At 29.6% G+C, this 5,246-nt stretch overlaps 1 long non-coding RNA gene across 1 annotated transcript in view; it reads right to left on the reverse strand.

Annotated features, from left to right (window-relative positions):
- LOC108747929 overlaps positions 1–5,246 on the reverse strand; it is an 11,711-nt gene that overhangs the window by 438 nt on the left and 6,027 nt on the right. The window contains exon 2 of the long non-coding RNA XR_001939279.1: positions 5,019–5,021. This is a non-coding gene — a long non-coding RNA (uncharacterized LOC108747929). The remainder of the gene's footprint in view (positions 1–5,018; positions 5,022–5,246) is intronic.

Genomic DNA, 5,246 nt, shown 5'->3' on the forward strand with positions numbered 1-5,246 from the left:
AGCACTCATTACTTAATAAAATATAAGTATCATAAACTCGAGAAATATCTACGTATCACACGCATTTTTAACTTGCATAATAATAACAAAATTAATAATGTAAAATTTAATGCAAAATATTGCAAATTTCGGGAATGTTATCCTTATATAATAATACATACTTTAAATAAATAATATAATACATGTATACTCTATTTTTCATACCATCACCAATTTTTGTTTGGAATAATACTTATTCCTTTCCTAAAAAAAATATTGGATTTTTTAATTAATAAATTATAATATTAACAATAAATTCATTCACATGAATAAATAAAATTTATATGAAATCCTGTCTTAATAAATTAAATAATAAATTAAAATACTTGTATTTTGTCGAGCTTAATTTATCTTTAATTTATTCGATTTGTTCGTACGAAACTTGACTTCTAAGAGATATTCTTCTGACTTATCTTAAAAATTTTAATTATCTTCCAACGATCCGTTGGTACTAAACTTAATTTTAGAGAAGCAGAGAGATTCCAGATTTACTTACGGAAATTAATGTTTAGCAATATCATCTTCGTTGGTCTGGCAAAGCTGCATGGAGCTTGCACAAGCACTCCTAACAGATACGTGGGTTTTCGTGTCAAATATCGAGCGCGTCGCGGTATGTATCTCGATGTCAAAGCGAGACGTCGCGCTTTCACATCTCTCGCAACGAAACATGGCGAAGCAAAGATACGGAGTCTAGTAGGAGAAGAACGACACGAAGGTGATGGTAGCGATGGTGGTAGTGTTAGTGATGGAGGAGAAGAAAGAGGAGAAAGAGAGACGGAGGCGGAGTTGATTTAATATTCCGCATGAAGGATTCTCGTCGAGAGCTTTTATACGCTCGACGCGAGCTTTTCAGCGTCTACCAGAATATGAACAAGAAACGGCACGTGATGATAACGCTGAAGAGCTTTATGTTGCGTTTCCTGCTTTGTATTTTGACAAACGCGAGAGAAGGAAAACGCAGCGGATAGTTGACAAATTTGTGAGCGACTTGGCTATTTCGGCAAATCAAACCGATATTAATACAATGTATAAGTATTCAATATTTAGTTTCACTTATTAAGATAATTGTTATCATTGTTTTAATCAGCTGGAAGAATGTAAAATTGCTTTACGTTTTAAAAATTGTTATAACGCTATTCAATTTTACGCGGCGTTTCCCGAATTTCTTAAGCAACGATTTTTTCATAATATTCACGAAAAAAATAACTTTGCTAAATTTAAACATTTAGCCAACTGTAGATTTAAAAATAATTTTGTTTGGACTGTCAAAACAATTATGCAAGACATTAGACTAGTTGTTAGAATATTATATGTTAAATATCAAAGAAACAATGGCAATCCAATCTCTCTTTAAAGTTAAATAATATTTTATTTATAGTTTAGAGTGTTAAATAATACTTTGTTATTGTTTACTTCTATCAGTGTTAAAATGTAATGTAAATTCATTTCTATTATATGATTAGTACTAAAGTAAAAAACGTCTAATGCATTTAGTAAATAATAAACTAAGTTTGAGTCAAATTTAATACATTATTTTGGATAAAATGTTTAACTCCATTATTTTAGTTATAAATTAATGACATATTATGCCAGAAGCAAACAAAAACCTATAAAAATAATATAACTAATATACAATTAATTAAAACCATACAAATATACCATACGAGTATACAAGTAATTAAAACTTAGGTATAGTTTGACATTACAAATTTAACAGTGTAAAACTATTGGCAAAACATTGTTTAAAGTTTAAACGTTGTACATAATTATTTTGCTAGTTGAACAAAATTATTTTCAGATTTGTGTCTACCTAAATTTTTAGATATATCAGCAAAACTGTTTTTTCTATGCAGATGTATAAACAATACGAATTAATCATTAAATTATTCTTCCTTTATTTCTCTCTTTACGTTTCAAATAATAATGTTTATGTCACGTTTTCGCGCGTCAACCCTCAAAGTAAAGCATAATCGCAATCTCAGTCTCGCCATTAAGATTTTATCGGGTCGGTCGACACCTGCTGCGGAAGAGTAATGGTTAATCGTGAATAACGGGATCCGTGTCCTTCGTGTATTGGGTCAGTGAGGCCAGCAGCGAACCCTTTCGTCCTTTGTTCCGAGAAACCCCTGACTAATTCGCCGAACGGAAATGGCGCACATTTTTGCGCGCGTGAGTTTCCCTATTAATTAAGGAGGCTGGGGCGCATGGAGTGCGCCCTCTGATAAAAACCTTTCCACCGCGCAGCCTAAAGCCCCCCGGGGATGGTGAGGACAATATGGGCGACGGGATGCGGCTCGGAGATAGCTGGAATATCGTGGGGGTCGAGTGATGGTGATACGGCGCGGTGCGGCTCCAAATCTCGAGGTATATATCGCGCGTCATTATGACAATCCGGACATTACAAGGGAAACAGGTAGGCAAAAGCAGAATGGGCAGTTATCCTCTGGAATTTCACGATTCGATGGCACATTAGGATTGCTTCAATTATAATCAGCGCCGCGCTACTAGCCTTGGATCACAGCGATACAAACGTGGGAAGCATGTGCACTTCATGATTACATTATTATCACTATTATCACTATTGTTGGTTTAATCCTCAAATTCTACATTTCCCGACTGCGCATCCGTAACTTCCACACTGCATTGATGCGAATTTGGCTATTGCGTCTTTAAACGTTAATTTCGTTATGAAAATGTAGAGCAAAAATCAATGAAAATATGTGTTTTCTGGGTAATTCAGTGGTGAAATTCAAATTGTATGAAAGATTTATTTTAATAATGGAAAATGTGATTTTTTTAAACAGATTTTTGAAAAACGACTTTTTATTTATTTAATCATATTTGTTTTTACATTGATACAATTCAATTGTTTAGAGTAGTTTTTACTATTAACAAAATGTATCTACATGTAAGGGAAAATTATTAGAAATCAAATTGAATAAAAGAAAAATATTTTTTTATGTTAGCTTGAAGTTTGACCATTTTTATAAAAGGAAAATAAAGTACCAGATATATGTAGGTAGAAAAATATTGTCTATTCTTCAAAAAATTTTTAATGCAAAGTTAAAAGTTAAGAGTAAGTTTAATGTGAAGACGATTTAATCTATAATTGTTGGACACTGTATGAATAAACCAGAGCGATGTTCATCGTAAATGCGCTTCAAACAATTCGGACATCTTAACTGCGTACGTTCACCGACATCTGACTTGCAAATATTACATCGTGCTCGTGTATTCTCTTTTAAAGGAGTTAACACTTTTCGAACTGTACGTCAATTTTCAAAATTGTCCATATAATTTTACGTATATCGTCCTATTTGAGGGGCTGCAGTATTGTCTTCAAATTTCGCAGATTATATCTGTTTTATTCCGCCATGTGGCTGAAAAATTAATTGTAGTCTAAATATTTTTCGTAATAAGTTTATTACAGTTTTTTAAGATTAAATTTGGAAAATTTGGGAGGATTATTAATATTTCAGATTGATTGCGTTGAAAGTCCGACAATCATATACGCAATTATCATTTCTGAAATTAATTCATTTAATGTATATATATATATAATAGTTCAACATCTTAACAGTCAGACCGTAGTGGCGTTTCGTATTTAAAGTAATAAAAAATTAATATTTAAGTTCAAAAATTTGCTATTATTATTCTGACGAATTTATCGAAGTTAAAATTATTTATTTATAAATAAAAATACAAGAGAAAAAGTGTTGTGAACGAAAAATAATAAAATTACATATTTTTAATAAAATTTAATAATTTATAATAAAAACTAGTACACACATAAAAATACTTACTTTTGAGTAAGATTCAAAACTTGGCCGAAAAATTATAGTCTTTTAAAATGTTGTAACCTATTTTGCATTTATTAATGCCACACAAGCGAATTCGCACCAACTCTAACAATAAGTTTTGTAATTGCTGCTTAACAGGTTATATGACTTCAATTAATAAAACGTAATTATAACAGAAACAAGTTTAATCTAAATACTTTTAACCATTTTTCTTTTTCCCTTACTTACAATTAAATATAAGATAACGTTACTAAAATTGCATCACTTTTTACTTAGAAGCTCATAACTCCAAATTATATTATTATGAAGAATATTCTTAAGTTTTTTTTTACAGAATAATAAACTGCACTCTTTTTTCTTTCTTATATAATTTTTTTATAATTTTTGGTACATTGTAATATTTGAAACGAGGATTTTTTTAAGTATGATGCGATTTTGGCAACTATATAGGAAAATAAATCGCACCATATCAATATTTTTCATTTAAAACTAATATTATATTAATGCAAAAAATTTAAAAATTTCATAAGAAAAGGAAAAATTATATTTTATTATGATATTAAAAACTTAAGAATATATTTTTCATAATTTGTAAAATACATGATTTCGTGAACTGCATGAAGTAATTTAAGGAGTTTCTACGCGAAATAAAATAAACACTTTGTAGGTTTACCTTTACAATATATTATACATAATAATAATTTTTACATAATAAATGGAATAAAAATGTAAGAAATGTAAAAATATTAGGCAACGTCATTTAGATTGTGGTGCGATTTCAGAAAATAGAACACTTTTAAAACTTTTATTTATTTATTGTAACCTGTAAACAAAAATGTAAAACAAATTTTAACACTATTAATTTAATTTTAATGATATTTTAATCTCAACAAATGACTAAGATTTAGGCTATTTAACTTACATTTTCTGTTATAAAATACGTTGGAAAATAGTAACGCTATCATGATTTTTTTATTTATGTAAATAATACTTCTATTGCGTTTCATATCATGAATACAATAGAATAACGCTGCAATACGAATGTAGTTCTTAAATAACACGTAAGAAACTATGTAAATACAGTAATTGAATTTTTAAGCGTACTGTGATTTAGGAGTCAGTGCGGCTTCGGCAACTTTACCCTATATTGTTAAGTAATGCCGATAACACTTTGATTACATTCTAAAAGGGTAAAAATAAATGGTATCACAGAAATTACAGGTATATAGAAAATAAAGAAGGAATATGCAATGTGCCATCTAAACTCTAAATGATAGTTTCATTGAAATGTAAATGCAAGCAAATATTTTTATCTTTTTTAAAAATAACAATTTAAAGACTCCCACAACTTTGTTTCCCTTTATGATTCTTCCAAAGAGCATATACAGCGTCAAGGGATAAGAAATT

This window comes from Trachymyrmex septentrionalis, unplaced genomic scaffold (genome assembly GCF_001594115.1).
Source record: "Trachymyrmex septentrionalis isolate Tsep2-gDNA-1 unplaced genomic scaffold, Tsep1.0 scaffold203, whole genome shotgun sequence".
NCBI classification, from domain to species: Eukaryota; Metazoa; Arthropoda; class Insecta; order Hymenoptera; family Formicidae; genus Trachymyrmex; species Trachymyrmex septentrionalis.